Source organism: Dermacentor albipictus, unplaced genomic scaffold, assembly GCF_038994185.2.
Source record: "Dermacentor albipictus isolate Rhodes 1998 colony unplaced genomic scaffold, USDA_Dalb.pri_finalv2 scaffold_19, whole genome shotgun sequence".
In the NCBI taxonomy this organism is placed as follows: domain Eukaryota; kingdom Metazoa; phylum Arthropoda; class Arachnida; order Ixodida; family Ixodidae; genus Dermacentor; species Dermacentor albipictus.
This window is the reverse complement of record NW_027225573.1, coordinates 4,566,574-4,589,396: the sequence shown is the minus strand read 5'-3', so window position 1 is coordinate 4,589,396 and position 22,823 is coordinate 4,566,574.

Here is a 22,823-nt window from a genome sequence, read left to right as displayed (position 1 = left end):
AACGCAAGAATTTATATTTTTATAACACCTGAAATGATAACACTCAAAACTAGCCCTTGCTTGAGTGCTGATGCGCGCAGCTCAATCACAGAATGTGAGTATCTGCCCCTCTTGAACTTTATTCGAAAGCTGTCACGGTCGTTGTGAACATTGACACTTTGAAGCGGCGCTGTTCTACCGCGAGAAGACGACCACTGATTGGAATGACCCGTTAGTAGGACTTTTTGCGGGATGAATGGTTGCAATTAACTTGACAGACTAACATATACAGAAAGTGATGCCACCACAAAACAGGTAGCATGCGCATCCGACTTCATCGTAAGTCCTTTCTTGTGCCTGTTTAAGTTCTTGCTCATTTTACTATTTCAAGTAATTGCAGCTTGCAATTGCAGGAAAAATAAAATGTTTATGTAGACCATAAAGAAAAGCGTGAAAATAAATCGCCGTATATAAATCCTGTCGAAGCGAAGCAAGATTTTTGAGACCTTACGAGAACTTTTTTCTCAGTAGCTTTTTAAGAAGCGCCGCTTCTGGTAAAGCATCTTTTAGAAAGTGGTAATGTTAGGGAATAGAAGATGTAACAGTTATTTTAATAAGGATTTTAAGATTACGTCCTTTAAATTACTATGTGTTTGAGCGCTCCATACTCGAGTATAAGTCATCCCCTTCCAGCATTGCTTTTCTTACATCATAAACACAGATTACAAGAAAAACGTGCCGTGGGTCATTTGTTTTTTTGTTTTTTGCCATGTATGAAATAAAACTGCATTTGTGAAAACTTTCCTGCTATAGCGTGCCTTCGTGTTACAATGCAGAGAAAACAATTTACCAAAGTTTCCTTCTCGGAAAAAGGTATTCGTTTACATTCTACGAATAGTCTCTACTTGCTGCCCTTTGCAGTATACGTCATCCATATTAACACTAGAATGTGCACTTGCCCAACGCCCATGACACAAGGAGAATGTTGCATTAATTCCCCGAAATAATATTTGGTCTTTCTCGATCTCTCTTGAGTTTCTTTTTTTCATAATTCGCCTCCATAGATAAACCATAAATATTGCACCAGTAATACCAATCTCATTATAACAATTAAGTATATTGCAATGTTCTTTGGAGAAGGAACACTTTTTGTTTTATTGCATTCTATTGAACATTTTCGCCTGCATTGCCACTTCTAAACCTCTGCACCGTGGCCGATACCCCACAAGGGTTAAGCGCCATGTTTTGAGAAGCAAACAAGACCTGCAGTTGCCCTTGTGTGGTTCCTGTTACAACCCGCTGCATTGGTTATCATCGGCCTTTATGCTATCATCATCTTCATCATCCCCTTCAATATCACCATTGTAAGAGTGGAGTGCCCTGCTTTTCAGCAGTGCCGTCACGCATTCTATGCAACTGTTCTGCGAGCATAGACGCCAAGGTTAATGCAAGAATCGATGGGATTGACTGCCAGTGTTACCGCTGGCCCCGTACTCCTTCGTACGAACACGGTAACCGACAATGACGGCGACATCTGTGCCTCTCCAATATCACTGATCGAGGCGGCACCAGCGGCGCAAGCTGTCGGCCACTTTCATCGTCATGGACGTCACTGCTTGGGCGAAATCGCTCTGCGGCATCTGGCACACCAGCAGGAGCTATGTTGACGCTGACTAGAGCCAAACGCATGGGGCAGCTGCAGCGACTACGGTCGGGCAGTGAATCGAGGAAGTCATCGCTCCACCAGTGGTGGTGCCAACAGGCTTCTGCCGGTGGTAGGATTAATTACTGCGACAGTAAGCACGCGGGAATTTCCGCGACGCCTATCGATCTCGTCCCGACGCCACTGTATAAACAACGCCGGAACCTGTTACCGTAGGCGACATAGGAAGGACGTGCACAAAACTACACTCGCTTGCATTGGGGACGCCGTTGCCGGCTATCTTTGTAGATGACACCACAGATGAGTGTTGGTGCGCCCATGACGCAGCACCAGCACCGCAAATTTTGATGCGAACTTTTTGTGACCGAATATTTTCTTTGTATGTATATCGATCATATATGATTGCAATTGCCCGCACTCCTAATCATTAAAAACCCTATATCTATGTTATAAGAGTGTTCTCCTCGTTTCCGGCTGCAGTTTCTTCTTGGAACACCATCGACAAATACAAAAAGATGAAAAATTAGGCACCTTAGCACAAGCGAAACTTGCTGGTCTTCAGCTGGCCTTCAGCGAAGCAATTATTTGAGAGTTGTAGCTGAGCGGCTTAGCGATCAGTTTTTATTTTTTGTCATGTATCGTAAAGCACGAGAAAAAAAATATGACGAGTAGATTTTAGCAATACTTTATGGGCCTTTCCATACGCTTCCCATTTATCATGTGTACTCGCGAGACCAATCAGTCTTGCCTGCTTGTAAAGTTTCTTGCTTTACTTATTAAGCCATTGAAGCTCATTGGTAAAGCAAGGAGAGCTGCTTTTGCAGTAAATGAATAACATGACAGTGAACTTGTCGATGAGGTGAGTCAGACTGGCTGAATAAGGCGCATGTAGAAATTAACGTGAAAAAGTTGGTAATTCAGTGGAAATTGCGTCAAAACTCACTGTACGGTAACATTTTATTTTATTTTTGCATTTACCCTATGCCAGCGCAAAATTTTACGCATCCAGTGATAACATTATGATCAGCTATGCCTTCTTCGTGAGTTATGTCGAAAAATATATCAGGATTTTTAGTTAAGACTTAGCCTCGCGTACTGCCAGAAGGTTCAGTAGATCGTGTGGGTTGACTAATGAGTTCTGTTATTGAAAAGTCAAGACAAGTGCTGAGAAAGGAACATGTGGCTGCGTCCTGGCTGCTAGGCTGAGCGTCGACCCCTCCGTATTTGGAAAATTGAAATCCCCAAGTATGATAATTACCGAACACAATAAAAGCGCGCACACCTGGTTGGGTGCCCGATGATACTCTTCCGAAAGCGTACCATACATGTCGGTTGGACAGTAAAGAACGCCAGTTATCGCACCAAATTTAACACCCTTCAAGGAAATCCAAACACATTCAAGAAAAGAATGGATAATGATGGTTTGTGGCATTTGTACTTTTTGTCGGCGCCCTTGCAACCAGACCGACAAGCAGGCACACTAGAAATAGCCATTGTCGCTGTTACGAAGAACCGTTGCCAATAAACGGAGAGGGATGCTCAAATACAGAGAAACGAATTGCACGTTGCGCGGGGTAATGTCAAAAGACGCAAGTTGTAGTGTAATCTTGCCCGGTAGTTGTCGTGCACCCAGAACACATATTGTCTCCATCTAGAGATCGCTACGCTGCCCTTATACAGGGAGTGATTTCTTTTTGACCGCACAGAATCAACAAAATCGACATTGCTGCACACTGCCACAGTCGACGCACTCGCAATTGAGGACATCGAAAAGAGGGCGTTTTGCACTTTCGCTCCCAAGGTAATATTATCTGTGCGCTGCGTGGACGATAGTTTCTCCGTCGTGAAGTCATCCGAGATGGACCATTTTCTCGTGCACTTGAACTCCATTGAGCCAGCTCTACAGTTTACAGTGCAACACGCAAATTCTAGTTCTCTCCGTTTCTTAGATGTCCTCTTGAAAAACCAGTGACCGAACCTGTCATTTCCCTTATTTGGAAAACCGATAGATACAGGACCATAGGTTCACATTATTTCTAATGATCCCAGCTGCCACAAGTTTCCTGCAGTTCGAATGAAGCCTATGAAGGAAGCCGAAAGAATTGGCTCGCCCGTGCGCGACAAGAAAGAAAAAAAGAACACAGTAATCCCGTGACCTTGCCAGAAACGGTTATACAATGGCTATTATTCGACCCACCGTATACCGACGGATAGAGAACGAAAGGCAGATGGCTGCCGCACCACACGGCAACGGTGACGTGTCCCGATACCATACCCTCGCGGCGTCAGCGAGACATCAGCCCGTGTCTGCTGCAAGGGGCGGGTGTTTACGTCGCTCACAAGCCCTACTCTGCGGTCGGTGGCTTCCCCCCTCGTTCAGAAGACCACGGTCCTGTACAAAAAAGCGCAGGGCATTGCGTACAAGATTACCTGCCCCGGGTGACCCGCGTCGTATATTGCCGAGTCTAAAAACTTCCCGGAAAAAAATTCGTGACCACATGAATGATTTTCGCCCCCTAAACAGAGGACGCTATGCATATATATAACACTGCAAAACCTTTTAAACACTTGATTAGTCATGATGGCACTGTCGTCGTGGAGACAGAAAGCAGCCACCGGTGGCGGCTCCTTTCGGAATCCTTGCACGTCCAGGAAACTCCGGGTAACGTCAATCGTTCGTCAGGAACACTGCCCGCCATTTACTTTCAAGGTCTAGGAAAAGTGTCTGCCCGCCTCTCAAAGAGCGAAATACGCATATAAGCACTGCTACGCCTCTCGCCATCGCACACCTGAAGAAGGAGCTGGCCGGGCTCCTAAATTTCAGCTTCCGAAAATAAATTTTGGTTGGAGTTTTCTTTCGCATTAATACACTTGTCCCTAACAAGCAGATATCTGCGGAATATTTACCTTTGGGAATACATTTTCTTGAGTGACAGCCAATTACCTACAAATTATAAACTGAAACAAGAAAACGGAGCTGCGGTGCACACAAAGCAACCAAAGCCACCTAAGCATTTCTTATGAGTTCTGCATGCGCAAGCATTATTGTACAGTTGAATGCCGCTGAGTGCTCCTTCGAGTTTTTCGCTGCAAGCAATGTACCACAGCGGTACACGCCGCACAAGCCAGCAAGCAGCAGCAGCCTGCAGGGCTGGCTCGGGCACCACGCGCAGGCTTCCGAAGGTGAGATCGAAATGACGTGACGTCGCAGCGACGCCCTTTCTCTTCACACAACACCTGCCGCGCTAGTGCAAAAGCAGGGAGTGGGGGGAGGGGGGGTATTCTGTAAGAGTCCACCCAGTTAACAGTCCATTGCGACCGCCGCTGATTGGCTGAGACCGCTCGTCTACTCCTCGCTCACACGGCTCGATCCAATCAGCAGCAGCCGAAATGGACAGTCCACTAGGAGGACTCTCAGAGAATACACGTCCAGGTGTCCCCTTTCTGCCGCTCTGCTTCGTCGAGGCGCGCTAATGACGTGGCGTCGCAGCCAATGGGACTTTAGGTGCCGTTCCCTGCTGCCCACTATAGACGCCTGCTTTTTTGCCTAATAAATCAGTTGAGGCTTTCACATCAACAAAATAAATATACTGAGGAGGTTGAGAAGTACGGTTGTGGTCTCACAGTGAACAGCTGTTTAATGTGTAAATGCAGGAACTTGACTAGTCGCACAGTCCCAAGCTCAAGTTCTGGTGAACTGAAATGAAAAGAACAAGACACCTCATGGATTTCCTTCACTTTTCGTATCTCCTTGTAGAGTAAATAATGAGTACAATTGCGGGTTTATAATTTATACAACAAAGCAGATTTGGCAACAAATCTTTTTTCTACAAAAATATTCGCATTTCGCACATTAATAGGTAACTAATCGTAGTATATTTTCATCGCATTCGCGCAGTTGCTCAGTCCTAATGCATCAGAACACAAGAACGCGCATTTGGTACAAGAATTACATATTCCAATGTAAGGAGAATACGTATCCAGTCATATTCTGTACCAGATACGTACAGTCGTGAGCACGCTTAGGGTAAACACGGGAGCGCGTGCCCCACGGTGCTATCAGCGACGCCTACCGATGCGAACGCCAAGTTTTGCACATGCGCAGCATTTTCGCGGCATGGCAATTTTACCATCGCGCGCATTGCATCATCGCAGCATGCCGTCGTCGTCTGCTGTATTTTGCCTCGGCTGCTATCGTCGGGCTTACCGTGATCTGCCAGTTACGATCAGTGAAACAAGAGCTGGCTAGGTCTGTGCGGCAGTACCAGTCTTCGATTTACTTTTAGCTTAGACTTTGCATGTCTGCAATACCAAATAAGCGCCCATTGAGTTACGTTTTAAAACAATGTTACTACGTTACAGCATCTCTTGCCTGCTTCTGAAGCTACCACCGTTCGTTTTTTTTCACTTCATCCTGATTTAAGAGCGTTCGCGTGAGTTCCAGCTTTCACCCTGATTTCTGCAACAATTACTAACAACAAAACGTGTAAATAGCTAAACGGAGTCAGCACTCTCGGAAAGGATCCTGGACTACCGCTGCGATGATTAACACATATTCATCCTACGTCGTATCGCGGATGCGTCCTTCATGCTTAAAAGCTTGAATTATTCTATTCACGGTCTTCATTGGCCTGTTAACCGATGCTCCGATTTGACGTTGGGTGCACCCCTCATCTGCAAGATGCACAGTTTCACGCCTCTGTTCCTCCGGAACTCTAGCCATGGCAGTATGCCGTCACCTGTGGAACGTTCAGAAACACCGTCTGCATTTATATATTTGCTCATAGCATGCTGGGTGGTGGCGGGATCTTTATCATAAAACGTGCGGCAGCCGGCGCGCAACATAGCAGACGACGAAGGCGCTTTCCGATGACGCGATGCGCGCGGTGGTAAAATATTCAAGCCGCAAAGGCACTGCGCATGTGCAGAACTTCACGTTAGCGTCGGCAGGCGTCGCTGATAGCACAGGGTGGCATGCGCTCCCATGTTTACGCTAAGCGTGCTCACGACTGTACTTACTATCGGAGACAGCCTTTTATTCATTCAAATACGTCTTTATGTTGCAAGGAAAAAAGCAGGCAAGTGGCGTGTAGACACGCGGCTGAGTTTGTGACCACGGTTCGTTAGCTTTAAGCCTCAAGGGCCACTTCTACGAAGTAAACAACTCTCTGGTCAATGCTAACCTGGCCTGATTACCTTCGCACTTTACTGGCACTATTGCACCATTTCTACCAAAAAGGCTTCTCGGAATGACGCTCTAGAAGATCCTATCGTGAAACTTCTTGGCCTTCTTCAAAGCTAAAAGCAGTAGAAGAAAACGAAGAGCACAGGAGCTACCAGGATATACATCTACATTATTATTTTAGGCACCTAATTAAACCGCCCGATTCTTGGCCAATCCCCCACTGTGGGTATGTACCACGGCCACTCAGGACAACAACAACAACAACAACAACATCTACATCCTCTAGCGCGAGAGCCCCATGTTGCATAGGTTAAACTTGCTCGCTCTTTAGAGAACAGAGGTGCGTGCCCATTGGAATTGACCTTGTCATCGACGGCGGCGCGTCCACCGTCTCGGCAACATCGGCGTTCGGCAGCACATCGTTAACAACGTCATCAGGACGTCTTCCTCAAACGTGTGGTGTATCCCTTTGCCCGGCCGCCTACGACGTGTTCTTAGAGAACAGGGACCTTCTGGTCAAACCTTCGAAGGTAGCTGAAGAATTCGCTTGTGGCCACCGGGCAAGAAAACAGCCGGTATTATTCTTGTATGGCAAAGACGGCCACGGCATCTTGTTTCTGTACAGCCTCATGAAAGCATTATGTATCCAGCAAGGAGTCCGTCGCCAGGCAGGCGTCGCATCGAGGGACACCGAACACCGGCGGTCGCACAGGTGCGCAGAAGCAGTAGTTTTGTGAGTCGCATATCCCAGAGCGATTGTAAGCTCCTTGAAGACTTATTCGTGGGAATGGCCTCTATAATGCTTAAGTAGTGCGGTACAAATCGAATTGTCTGTTAAGTAGTGTGAAAAACAATAAAATAGCGTTTCCTTTATGAGCTCCTACGACAATTTTGCAAAAGCGGTTACGGGCCATCACCGCAGTAGCATGAATGATTTCGCCCAGTAACACGATCGATGCGCTATGGCAGACTTACCGACGAAACAATTTGGAGCTAGCGAGAACGCATTGTATGCTTTCATGAATCCCCTTGTTGTCGCAGCAAAATGACAAATCAGTTACCAAGCAAATTTACGAGAAGGGATTGAGTCGGGAAAAGACAGATTGTGTAGTTTTTTTTTTTCTCTCACATTCCTCGCTGGGAAATATTCGTGCTGCAACATGCATCTTGGGTGAATTCGTGACACGTCGCACTTAAACAGAAACCTGACCTACGTATAGCGAGAGTACCAGCATCATCTTGAATTCATCATAACGCGGGTTCGTCGTAATACACTTAGGATGAAAGCGGCCGGGTTATCCGCCCTCATCGCTGCACTCCATCTGCCTATTCTACAGTCGCCTTGATGTGTCACCTAAACCGCTGCTTCAAACTTAACCGCGTCTTCGTCGTGTTCTTGCTGATGTTCGGTACTTCAATTCGCTTTCTCGCAGCCTGAAACACAGTGATTGCGCCTCTTTTTCAATGCGAAACCATCATATGCCCCATTACACTAAAATCTGGTATTGTGTTCGACGATGTGTCTGCATGATGGTACCAAAAATAGCCAACTGAAAAGGTCATAAAACGTTAAAAAATACTCTGATTGACGTCACATTTCTCAGGGAGGTTCCTGTAAACAAAGCGAATTAATCTCTTTGAATATAACATAAGGTAAATATGCATCTGAGTCGGAATCGCACCGGCACCTCCGGGGTGCGAGACAAGCACTCATCCCCGACGCCACATTGGCTTCACGGTACTGATTGAGAAAAGTTGCGCCTAGTGCGCGCTTCGTTGGGCACGTCACATTGCAGCCTTCTCGCTGGCTAAACGTGTGGCCTAGAGCGTGCGTCCTTGAACAGGGGACGGCGTAGCCAATGGGTAGGAGGTGGTGCCTCGTGATCAGTGTGTAAAATGAGTATATAAAATTAAAAGCGTCAATGTTGTTTAGCTGAACGCCGCTGAGTGGTCTTTCGAATTATGAACTCCTCGGGGGCAAGCGAGCGCATTAGAGACGCTTGCCGCGTTTTCATTTGACCTTGCCGAGGCACAGTTAAAAATCAGGCGAGAGCTTGCACAGACAAGAAACGCAAAGAAAAGAAACATTTCCCCAAAACGACTCTAATGCTTTAGCATTCCCAAGGGCAAGCAGTCTTAAATGTGTCTGCCAATATTGTTTTCGTCGCTTTCGCCCCCGATACGCTCTTCTGTAGTCTCCCTTTTCGCAAAACATTTCTACATTGCGATAACAGCCTATACGCCAGTCCTTGCACATTACCTCTTGCAAGTACACTTAACAGGAGTTACTTCCTTTGCAGACTTTCTGGAGAAGCGTAGCTAAGCGTTAGCCTTTGTCCCTGGTTCATCACATACTTGCCTTCGCCGCCCATTTTTGCGCCTTGCTCGGGCAGTTAAATAGAGCAAAGAATGGCTACCATGCCGCCCGTTTGATCTCAGGGAAAGTTGATTATTTGCTTTCTTAAGTAGCAATCGGTTCTTTGCGATTATGAGATTTAGTAAGGCAGATTTTAAGTAAGCTCTTTTTTTTTCTTGTCTGAACGCATGATGATAGCTACCATTGTTTTGGTTGAGTATCGAGACCTGTATGGCTGCGAAAAATATACACATTTTTGCAGATGTAGCTGCAATCACATGATTCCAGTCACAGTATAGCCTTCATTTTTGTGGTGTTTCCACAACGCAGTTCGGGCAGCCCATTGCACTCCGAATGACAGCCTACGTGAACAGCATTCTAAAGTGCGAAGAATGCGGGGCCGTCGGTTTGTCTGCATCTGGTTTCGGCTCCTAGGGCTACAGTCCGCAACACTATCAGCTCGACACGCTGCCGTGCCGGGTGACGACGCCAAAGTCCAACAATGCCGAGAGCGACGATGACACAAATGGCGCACCAACATCAAGCAGCTGCCTTTTGGGGCTGTTGATAATATCAAAAAAGTAGCCCGCGCAAAATAAAGAACAACGAAGTGCGGCGATTATGACGGACATCCCGTGAGTTCTTCGTCCTGTTGTAAGAATAAACGGCAGCGTAAGAGGCGCTGCTCTGATCTCTTCTGACATGTTGTCCTTCACCGTACTCGAAGCCTGATCTACTGGACAACGAGGTCTTCGGACGTTACATTGGTGCCGAACGCCGGGACCGGCTTTCGTGGAGAACCACGGAATGCCTGCGAAACGCGAGACCAGCTCGGCGTCAACATCATCAGAGACGTTGATGATCGTCTAGCCAGCAATGAGTTCGATCTCACGAGGCTTCGCAGCATTCTTCAGCGCCTCAAGAAAAGCAACGACGAGCTCGACAAGGCCAACGAAGCACTGCACGCAGAGATGACTGATGACGAGATGGCTGCTGACATTGACTCAGTGCTGGAGTACGAGTGGCAGGCGGCGGAAAGCGTTGACCTTCTACGACATCACATCGTGGAGACAACCCTGCAGACTTCAGCGATGTCAACTCCCAATGGTGATGGACCAACTAACTCATCTTTGTTGCGTCCAACAAGCCCGAGAGAAGCCTCCGTCATGTCCGGAGCGAGGCTTTCGAAGCTAGCCCTAGCGAGATTCGATGGTTCCCCTATAAGATGACTTTTATTTTGGGACCTCTTTCGCCATTAGCTACGCGAGAACCCGCGGCTTAGCAACGTCTATCGGTTCCCCTACCTCCGATCTCTTCTAGACTGCCCGGCTGCAAATTCTATTGCCGGCATACTCACGACAGACAGCAATTGCGAGGACGTCATTTCGATCTTAAAGGAGCAGTTCGGAGGCGCGCGAATTATTCAACAAAAACACTTAGAAAACGTCCGCACTTTGCGCCCCGAGACTACTTCGGCGAAGGTTAGTGGGCTAAGTAAACATCACAGGCCTCAAAGGCCTCGGTGTCTCGGAGTCGAACTACGCCGCAATGTTGTCCGAAGTGCTGACGAAAACGATTCCACATGACCTAATGGTGAAATATTACCGACGGCGTCATCTCGAGGCCTAAAGTGCGAATGACCAGCCGACCTCAGGACAAGAACTTCAAGAAGTGATCAAGTACCTTCGCATCGAGTTGGAGTGCAGGGAGCACACGACCTACTAATAACGTGTCTCACAGACGCTGAACGGAAGCCTTCTTGCAACCGTTTTAGTTAGCCAACGCCATCAGCTACAGGCCTCCACAATAGCGTCATGACAAAGGAGGAGGCTTGCATCTTTTGCCAGCAGGCACATTCAACGCAGCATTGCAGCATACCGACTGATAACGTCGAGAAAATCGTATTCCGCCGACGGCTGGAGGCTGCTTAAAGTGTTCAACCAAGGGACACCGAACAAGGGACGGTCGACGTAAAGGGAACTTCTCGCGCTGTCGAAGAAGACACGTTTGATGTGTTCCAGAATGGGAGCTAAACGTGCTCATTACGCAGCGGCGTCAGAAGAACACGCAACGTGCAGTACTTCCATGTATGCTGTTTCAAACAGAAATAAACGAAGTACCATACTTCTTCAAACGTTCATGCCTTGCATAAAGGGCACCAAGAGTTCATGGTACATTAGAGGTATTCCGAACAACGGTAGCCAGTGCACTTTCATTAAGGAAGATGTTTTAAGAAATATGAGCCTCAGTGTGTGAGGAAAGATGGACTAGGTCAAAGAGGCAGGTCAACGTTATTGGGAATAAAGTTGGAAGTCGAAGTGATCGTTGAATGCTAGTGAAATTAAGCGTACAAAGTCAGTTTGACAGTTTTCATCACGTGATCTAAGCAATAGAAATAGCGCCCATATCTGAAGTCCTTGGACATTCCACGGACCTTTAAACAGCGATGAGCCCGTTCACTCGCACACGCAAGCAAATGTCTGTGTGCTGCGGACGAATTGCTGCATGAACGACAAACGTTCATGCAGAGGCTGTTGAACGATCTTCCCGTGATAAGCGAGTATTAAAAGATTTGAACGAAACCATTGAGCTGCGTGATAGTAGATATGAAGTTTGCCTGCCGTGTAAGGACTTGTAAGCAGACCTGCATGACAATCGTGCGGTAGCTATCGAACGGCGTCGCTTACTCCTTCATCGGCTATCACAGAACAAAGACGTTCAATTTAGCTATGATGCGGCAGTCAGGTAGTATCTTAGGAATGACAATGCGGAACCGATTTCTGTCATCGTTGATGCGGCTACCACAAAGTTACTATATGCCCAATCGTGAGGTAATCAGGGAATCATGCATCACGACAAAACTCAGAGTCTTCTTCGATGCGTCGTCCCATGGCTATGGAATGACGTCACTGAACGGCCACCTGGAAAAACGCCCGAACCTAAGCAACCATATGTGGAGAATGTTGCTGAACTTTCACCAGCACCAGTTCGAAGTCGCAGCTGACGTCCAGAAAGCCTTCTTATAGATTGTAATAAAGCCATTTGACAGGGACGCCCTGAGATTCCTTTGGTTTAAAAAAAACACCAAGGAGAATATATGATATGCACCTGGTTCGCGATTGCCGTATGACTGGCGTGCCCTTTCGAACTACGACAAACCGCTTTTACTGAGTGCGACATTGCAGTAACACTGCCAGCACGTATCCAGAAAGCACCGTCGAATAGCTGAGAAGTTGGCGAGTTGTTTTAATGTGGCTGACATGGTCACCAGTGTTTTCAATGGAATTGAATGTGTGGTTTTTACTGGCGCAAGGGCCAGGTGTGGCCAAAGAGCGCCAAGGCAGTGTTAGTGATTTCGTGGTGGAATGATGAGTTCTGTGAAGAAGATGTCACTTGGCTGTAAAGGGGCCTAAAATAATCGCTGTAAAGTGCGTAAAATCTACGTGCTATTAAATTAGGGTGATGTCTTATGACGAGTACTGTGAGCCTTACACTGCAATGCGAGAGAATGATACGATATAAGGAACATGTAATATGCAAAAATTAACTACAGCACGACTGCCTCAGCAGAGCAATTGAAACACAAGAGCCTGGAGGCAGGTGCTATAGTGTACAACTATCCCAGCGGCATCCTCTAAAGAAAGGAAGCGTGAAGAGTGTATGGGACTAATAACATGTAAGACCACATCTCTGGGGAAACCTAGGACTGTGTGTATTAAAAAGCAGTTCTGCACCGAGAAACATTGCAGGATGAAGGGGAATGTGCTGCCGGTATGCTAAAGGAAAATGTCTCTTTCGCTCAGATTCGGCTTCCCTACACTCCAGGAGGACGTGGAGTACGGTCAGCCTCTCCCCGCATCTACCACAGGTTGGTGGCTCTCTTCCAGTAAGTAGAAAATTATGCGTGCCAAATGTTTGTCCTATTCTGTAACGACAGACTAGGACATCGCTTCGGCGCGATTTTTTAGTAGAGGGCCAGAGTCCTAAGTGTGGCTTTATTAGGTGGAGCTTCTTATCCGGTTCCGCGTCCCACATGTGTTGCCAGTGGTCTCGCAGCCTCCTTCTCAAGGAAAGCCTCAGATCTGTTACAGGCACGTCAGCGGTAGGGTGACTGGCTTGCGATGCGATAGACGTGGCCATCTCGTCCGCCAGAACATTGCCCTCGATGCTCCTTTGGCCAGGCACCCAGCATATACTGATATGTTGATTAGATATGTACGCTTTACACAAAACGGTGTAGAGTTCATTAAGTACTGGATGTTTGTGTCTATAGAGTGACAGCAAGGCCTTCACGACGCTTAGGGAGTCTGTATATAACGCTGATATTTTAAGTTTTGATTTTCTTATATGATTTACAGAAGACAGTACTGCGTAGGCCTCGGCTGTGAAGATACTTGTTTCCGGATGCAGTACACCAGATTCTGAGAAGGATGGGCCGAAGACAGCATAAGACACCCCGGCATTTGACTTCGAAGCGTCTGTGTAGAACTCTGCGCAGGAGTGCTTGTGCTGGAGTTCTAGAAAATGCATTCGGAATTGTATCTCTGGTGCGTGTTTCGTTACTTCTAAAAAGGATATGTCACATTCTATCAGCTGCCACTCCCAAAGTGCTAACAGGTTGGTTGGATGCATTTGGCGAAGCTCGAGGAGTAGGACTCGCATTTCATCACTAAGCTCCCTCACAGGAAGCGAAAAAGGCGATCTTACAGAGGGACGGTTATGGAAAAGTGTAGTACATGTCATATCGTTAACAGTGTTAAAGCATGGATGTGATGATTGGAATATATTTTGAAGAAATATGTAAGGCTGATGTAAGTTCTCTGTAGGTGGAGGGACCATTCATTTGATTCCGCGTATAAGCTTTCAATCGGGCTTGTTCTGAAAGCGCCAGTGGCTACGCCGATACCTAGATGGTGGACAGGATCTAGGATATTCAGTGCGCTCGGAGCGGCAGAGTTATATACGACGGCACCATAATCCCATCGTGATCGGATTAGGCTCCTATAAACATTCATCAGACACTTCCTGTCACTACCCCATATTGAGTGGGATTGACTTTTAAGTAAATTCATTGTTCTTAGACATTCTTCTTTAAGACATTTTATGTGCTGTATAAAAGTAAGCTTAGAGTCAAGTATAATACCTAGAAATTTGTGTTCTTTCTTGATAGGTTTTTCATGTCCCCATAGTTGGACACAAGGATATGGAACCAGGCCTCTCTTTCTAGTAAAAAGAACACAAAAACTTTTGTGGAGGTTGATTTTAAATCCATTTGTTTCTCCCCACTTGGAAACCTTGTTCAAGGCCTGCTGCACCTGTCTCTCGCATACTGTGAGGTTACAGGATTTGAAGCCGATTTGAATGTCGTGTACGTAGATGGAATAAAGAATGGCAGGTGGTAATGAAGCACGAAGCGTGTTCATCTTCACGATAAAGAGCGTACACCTAAGCACGCCTCTCTAGGGTACACCTGTTTCTTTCGTGAAAGGTCGCGACAATACGTTGCCGATTTTCACGCGGAGAATGCGATTCGACAATTAGCTTTCAATTATTTTCAACATATTTCCACCGATGCCGATTCCCGACAAGTCTCGCAAGATCCCGTAACGCCATGTTGTGTCATACGCCTTCTCCATGTCAAGGAATATTGATAGGAAAAAGTGTTTATGTAAAAATGCATCACGAATATATCCTTCAATGCGCTCAAGATGATCTGTTTTCGACCTGCCATCTATGAAGCCGCACTGGTAGGGATCAAGTATATTGTTGAATTCAATAAATGGATGAGTCTGCGATTAATCATTTTTTCATAAAGCTTGCACACGCAGCTTGTAAGTGCCAGGGATGGGTCTTTCCCCTGCTTCAAAACAGGGACCACAATTGCTTCTTTCCATGTGTGTGGAAGGCATCCGGCAGCCCAAATAGTGTTGAAGAATGCGAGTAGTGCAACTTGTGTGTCAGTGTGGAAGATTTGGATCATGTCATACATGACTCGGTCAGATCCCGGTGCGGTGCTGTTGCATGAAATCAAGGCAGCTCTTAACTCGGCAACACTGAATGGCCGGTTATACGCTTCGTTATGCCTGCATTTACGTACAACTGGCTTAAGCTCTTCTATTTCTTTATATTTAAGGAAAGATTCAGAATAGTGTATTGAGCTCGACACATGCTCAAAGTGTTCCCCAAGAGAGCCTGCCTGGTCTTGCAAGGTATCCCCTTGGTCGTTCACAAGAGGCAACGGATGGATTTCTTGCCCCTGTAGCTTTCTCAAGCCATTCCAAACGTTTTAGAGCGCAGCTCTTTGGCGTCCGTTCCTGGGTTTCGCGTCGTCGTCGGCGTTGTCGTCGGCCTCGTAACCAGCTCCGCCCCCCTTTCATCCCCCCAGCGCTAGCAGCGACCACTGATACCGCTGGATGCCGCTGACGCCGCTAGAGAGTCAAGATAACGTGACTGCATAGAACACCGTCGCCGCCATGCAGAAAGAGGAGGAAAGGGCCCCCCCCCCCTGTTCTTGTGTGGCGGATAGGGTGTTCTTCAGTTGCCGACGCGCCGGATATTTCACGTAGGCCCCGGCACGTCGACGAATACGTGACCACCTTCCCACGGCTAGACCTGGTTCTTAGCGCTGCGGAAGCGAGGGTATCATATTGTTTGTGTCGGCATCGGCGGCGTTGTCCCTGAAACCAACTCCGCAGCTGGGGTTGGCTCACTATCGGCGTCAGCGGCATCAGTCAGTCGCTGCTATCTCTTCCCTCCTCCCTTTATCGTGTTGTCCGCTTGCTGCGTGCGCTTCTGCCCCCATCGTTTGCCGCTGGGTGTACACGCCGCCCCCCTCCCCCCTCTTCCTGCGAGTCTCCGGTTGTCAAAGCGCCGGCTCGAACTTAATTCCTTTCTTCGCTCCTCCTCCAATGCAACCCCTGTGCGGTGGCAATCAGAGAGCCAGATCGGTGGCGGCGGATCTGTATATGTGCACCGCCCGAGCCGAAATTGCCGCTGCCGTTCGCCCTGTGCGGTGGCAATCAGAGAGCCAGATCGGTGGCGGCGGATCTGTATATGTGCACCGCCCGAGCCGAAATTGCCGCTGCCGTTCGCCACTGCGAAATTATCTGCCAGTTCTTTCTGAGCCATGAGCGAGACGACCGATGGAAGTCCTCCGTCTGCTGCTGCTGCTGCTGCTGCTGCTGCTGCTGCTAAACGAGCTGCCAGAGCAGAGGCCCCGCGCCGTCGCCGTCAGAATCCAGAGGTGCGTGCCGCCGAAGCAGAAGCTTACCGTCGCCGCCGTCGAGATGATCCAGGAGTACGCGTCGCCGAAGCAGAGGCTAAGCGCCGCCGCCGAGAAGACCCGCCGCCGAAGCGGAGGCTCATCGCCGCCGTCGAGAGTCAATCTATCGAAAAGGTGAAACAGCTTATTTGCTGCGCTCAAATTTCGCATTAGGAAGTAACGTAATCGTCGGTAATTTTTTTCTCCTGCGTGTATAAATTAATGCCCGAGAGAAACTTCGCCCTGCTTTCTGCCTTTGCCTGGCGCCGTATCCGCCTCCCCAGTAATTTAATTTGTTTAACGGTAATTAGATTTTCGGCAGTAAGCGATCTGCACAATACGCCCCATGCCTTGTTCTGTCTCTTTCGCGCCTCTCTGCAGTCTTGGTTCCACCAGGGAACACGTCTTCTAAGTGAACTACCATTCGTCTGCGGGATAAACTTTTCGGCTGAATCAATAATAAAAGCGGTAAAATATGCAACGGCATCATCTATAGTAAAATTATTTATAAAACCTGGTGGTAAATAAGATGATTCTTTAAAATGCTACCACTCCGCCGATGCTAATTTCCATCGAGGAATATGCGGAGGGTTTTCATGCAAAGTTATAAGGTTCAAAATTACAGCAAAGTGGTCACTTCCATAAAATTTATTGATCACGGAACATTCTAGGTGAGGCAGAAGACAAGAGGAGCCGATTGCTAAATCTATTGCTGAATATATGCTGTGTTGGACATTGTAATACGTCGGCTCCTTCTTGTTATACAGGCAAGCACTAGAGGTCAAAAGAAAATTTTCAATTAATCGGCCTCTCGCGTCGCATCGCGAATCTCCCCACATCATATTGTGGGCATTAAAATCACCCACGAGTATGTAGGGGTCAGGCAGCTGATTAATTAGGTTATAGAAATCGCTTTTTCCAGGTGATAGTTAGGCGGTATATATAAGGAGCACACAGTCAACAGTTTGTTAAAAAGGATTGCTCCAACAGACATGGCCTCAAGGGGCGCGTGGAGGGCAATCACTCGACAAGCTACAGATTTATCCGCAAATAGTGCAACACCGCGGGAGGCGCAAGCCTCGTTGCGGTCATTGCGATAGATTATGTACGGACGTAAAAAGTTTGTCTGTGTGGGTTTCAGATGTGTCTCTTGAACACACAGCAACCTTGTATTATGTTTGTGTAACAGTTCTGTAAAGTCGCCGTGGTTACTTAAAAGTGCTTGTACATTCCACTGTAATATTTGAGTTTTCATTATGATAATGTGTTGGGTGCTGTGTGTTTAAGAGACTGAGGTTAGCTCACGGGCCTTTTTTCTGGCACCGTGACGGGAGCTTTATCTCTTTTGGAGCGATCGAGAGTGCCTAGCCGCTCCTTAGGCGCTGGTGGCGCCGTCTTACTGGTGGTTGTGTCCATCGCCTCTTGCGAGGCGCTGGGCACGCGCTCTTCCGAGCGCTTTGTTTGGCGTGAAGGCATCGGCACGTTGGACGAGGCCTTTGAGGTCACCTGCCCGGAGGTAGATGGCCCCGTCTGCTGTGTTGGCGCAGCAGCACAAGCTACAGCCACCGGGGGGCCGGATGGCGTCACTGCCGCCTTACTGGGTGTGGGACGGTCAGCAGCCGGAGACCGTTGTGGCACTGCCCCCTGACGCGCCACATCGGCAAATGTGTTCTTAGGCAGGTATACCACCCGCCTACGTGCCTCCATGAACGATATATTTTCTTTCACTTTGATCGCGACAATTTCTTTTTCTTTTTTCCAAGACGGGCACGACCACAAGTACGCGGCGTGCTCTCCATCAGAGTTTACACAATGCAAGGAGTTCTCGCAAGCTTCAGACGTGTGTTCATGGGCACAGCATTTCGCACATGTTTGGCGGCCTCGGCTGCTCTGCAGGCTGTGGCCAAAACATTGGCATTTGAAACATCTCAGGGGATTTGGCTCATACGGTCTTACACGGAGCTTGATGTACCCGGCCTCGATTGGCTCGGGCAGGACGCTTGAATTGAATGTATTATGTGTTTGGTCGGTATCTCCTTATTATCACGCCACATCTTAATTCGCTTATCATTTATGACGTTCTGGTCACTGAAGCCCTCCAGGAGGTCAGCCTCAGTCAGCTACAAAATATCATCATCCGAGACTACGCCACGTGTGGTATTCATGGTACGATGAGGAGTTAATGTTACCTCGGTGTCACCAAATGAAACTAGATTGGCTAGCTTTACATATTGTTTCTGGTTGTGGAGCTCCAAGAGGAGATCACCACTTGCCATCCTGGATGCTTAATAACCTTCACCAAAAACTTGGGTAAGGGCCTTGGACACGATGAATGGTGAGATTGTTCGCTCGGGTTTGTCTGGTGTTTTCAGTGCACTACATGTAAACGAGGAAAAGTTTCTTTTTGACGGGCAAAAAATTCGAAGACATCATCGGTGCACCCCTCTTGAGGGAGCGATCAGGTAATGGGGCAAAGAAAAAGCCATAAGAGATTGTTATTTCGGCAGTAGCGCGAGCCACCCACCGTTGAGTCCTACAAGGGGACGTTGCAGGACCCGTGAAACACAGCCTGCAAACGCCAGCTGTACATTACCACTATAACCAAATATGATATAACCTAGGTGTGTTATTCATACAAGGTTAACCCTTGCTGCATGGAAAAATTGGAAGTAAAGAGAAGCCAGGAGAAGACAGGAAAGATGGAAAATGAGAGAAAGACGAAGGTTGGAGGGAGAGCGAGAGACAAGAAAAGGCAACTACCGATTTCCCCCGGGTGGGTCAGTCCGGGGGTGCCGTCTACGTGAAGCAGAGGCCAAGGAGGTGTGTTGGCTCCACCGGGGGCCCTAAAGGTCCGAATGCCCGGCATCGGCTCAACCCCCTGGATCCCCCTTTCCCCGGACACGGCTAAGCCGCTCACGGTTAAGCGGGTGTCCAACCCTCGTGTGCTCGGGCACGTGGTGTCGCAACACACCAAACGCCTGCAGACGCAGACGCCCCTGCGGGGGTCACCAGTGTTCCTACTGCCCAAGACGTCTGTGAACTATACGACCACGCTATAGAAATATTCGCAGAGGCAGGAATGAAGTTGCAGAAGTGGGCGACTAACCCCACTAACATGGAAAGACTCATAGAACAGTTGGAGCAAACGAAGATACTCGGAGTACTATGGAACACCAGACCCGAAAACGAAAATGTGAAAGGCCATCCGGTTATTGAGTGTTTTGCAAGGAGCTCGGTCAACGAAACAGTTCATCTTGCAGGCCTCCGCTCGTATGTTCGACCCTCTAGGTCTTGCAGCTCCATTTCTGATGTGCTCCAAGCTCCTCTTCCAGCGCATTAGGCAAATGTAACATGATTGGGATACCGAGATCCTGGCAGAACACGCCCACGAGTGGTATACCTGGTGCAAGGAAATCCTTGATGTTAAGACTATTGCAGTGCCCAAGGTTTGTTTACTAGCTAGCGACTCGCATTCAGAACCGCAAGGAAGGCAGAACCTGAGGCATAACCATGAAGAAGCATCGGTAACGATCCTCATGGCAAATGCCTGAGTAGCTCCGCTTAAACAGCTTTCACTTCTACGGCTCGAGCTTATTGGGGATTTACTGGGTGCCCTACTTGCGAAGTTTATAGCTGTTACACTGGGAATCCCTTCTTGGAAATGCTATGTTCGGATCGGTTCAACAGTGCCTCTTGGTTGGATCCGAGGTTTCGCTACAAGATGCAACAGCTTGTCAGAAACAAGAGTCGCACAAATTCAAGATAAACTCTACTCAGTGGAACCACTTTCCTCGAAAAGAAAACCCAGCGGACCTAGCTTCTCGGCGCAATTATGTTCGGTCTCTGATTGTCAGTGAATTTTGGTGGAGAGGATAGGCTTGATTACCAAGACGTTAAGCCCAAGCACTCGGCTGCCCATCTAACTAGTGTACAAGACGTGTATTCAGAAGTAGACACCGTTACGATACATACTCCAGCTATTTCAGTCTGATCTGTCTTCGACTTCTCAAGACATAGTATCTAGCTGCGGGTGCTACGGGTCACAGCATGGGTACTGAGGCGTGTCGCAGGCTGCCGTGGTGTGCCAACCCCAAAGGAACACCTAATGTCGGAGGAGCTTGCCGCTCCAGAAAGGCATTGGCTTTCCATTGCCCAAAATCAGCGATTTGGTCTTGAATTATCAGCCCTCCAGGCAAAACGAAAGCTCCACAAGGCGTCGGAAATCAGAGCTTTGTATCCCTTTCTTGCGGAGGGGAGTGGTTTGCTCCGAATTCAAACTAGACTTGGGAATGCCACGGACCAGGATGGCACCAAGCACCCGACCCTGCTTCCCGATGATCACCGCGCCGCTGAACTCGTCGCAACGGGCTTGCACTGGAGGCTTTTCCACGCACGAGTCGCAATGCGTTGAACATTCCAAAAGAGAATGTAACCTGTAAATAAGAACATTACTTTCGGTTAAACTCCGGAGATGATTGTCATATCAATCATCATGAAATATTGAGATCTTTCTCTATAACGTAGCTCTGAAGCAATGATTTCAAATTTTCAGAAGGTTGGTGCTGCCATTTCAAATCGGGAAGCCAGAATGAGTCGTGCAAAAACAAGAAATTAATCGTGTAATTCGTAAAATAGTCAAGAGCATAACCTACGGTACAGCGTGAGATAGCGCAGGTACAAGTGAAATATACCAAGCCCTGCGTATACTACCAGTGAAGGAACTATTTAATTACGTAGTTTTGAAGAATCACTACTTCAGCAAGGAATTCAGGGTTGCCGTAAAAAAGAACGTGACATTGCGACAAACTGAGAGGTACGTGAAACCACGTGACTACACTCACTATGGAAAAAGAACCCGGAGCTACTATGTGCCTGCAGTATTTAATCAATTGAGTGATGAATTATGCACAATAAACACAAAACGAAAAATGAATGAAGAGATGAGAAAATGGTGTGCAAGCTCAATAAACACTTAGTAGGTAAAGCCAGTTGACTCATATAGAATTGTTTACCGGCTGTTTTTTCATCTTTAGTTTATGTTCATGCTTCGAAACCTGAGTATAATTTTGTACTCCGCAGTTTGAAGAAATGAGTGTTAGTCCTGTAAGTGACTGGTGTATTTATGTATCGCTTTGATGTTTTGACTTTTTTTGACTTTGATGTTTTTCTTGGCATTGTGTAATGAAAAAACAGGAACTCAAAATGCTTGTTATTACTACTGTTATTTTTTGTTTCATGCACTGGACGGTGTTCAGTGTATATATGCGAGAGAATGTATTAATTGTGGTAATATGAATTTAATATGTTGTTTCACCAACTGCCTGGTCATTTTACAGGCACTGCGTGCTTGGATTGACCAGCAAGTTCATCCTGTACAAACAACTTTGGATAAATAAATGAATGAAATAAATAAATAATTAATTAATACGTATTAGGACGCGATTGTCTGAAGCATGGCCCCATGCTTTCGGTTGCCAGAGCTCGAGTGCCCGGGATTTATTGAGCAGTTGTTTTATACAGTGAAATGGGGCAAGGCCCCTCAGATGATCATGCGACGATATGCAGAGAAGTGGGACTACTCCCCCTCAGCTTATCATGCATAGCAGGCATGTCACACGCGGTACGATACAACCACGAACAATATCGGAGCAACATGATTTTCAATTAACGATTACACTCCTGCATTTATCGTCCCTTTCCGTCACTAATGGCATCGCAGTTGAACCGCTCTGAAGAACTCTGTGGGAAATTGTGTAAATATGAGAAGGAATGCAAGAAAGTACTTCGTGCCAGAAATAAAGTTGATAAATGTTCTGTAGACCCAGCGCATATCTTGGAATCTGTGTGCAGCGAAGCTTTCCTGCAGCGGGTATACAAGTGCTATGAATTTCCCCATGTCATTCCTGCGTCCTAGCAGCAAAAGAGAACTGTCGCGGGCGCATGTTCTCTCGCGGACCTGTACTATGCAAGTGCCGCACACGCGTCTATCATCTCAGAGAGCTAGTTGACTTTGGCACAGCAGAACAATGGTCAAAGCAGTGATCAATCATTTCAACATCTGGACACAAACGGATGTGTACAGACTGTAGGGATGCTGTGTTCTTCCGGCACATTCTCCAAGGAATACGTAAAAAAGATTTAGGTCTCATTTAGGTGCTTATTTAGGTCTCTTCGGATTTAGGTGCGTAATTCGTTTCCGACTTTTTCAAAATCCCTCTGACGCAGCTGCAGTACGACATGTTCACGTTACCTGGGGCCCTATTACGTGAAATTATTCCAATGTGTTATTAGTCCAATCTCCTGACGTCAAATTTGCGTTACCGCCGACGCAAGCACCGCGCGTTCACCCACAGGGTTGTCTGAACCGACCAATCAAACG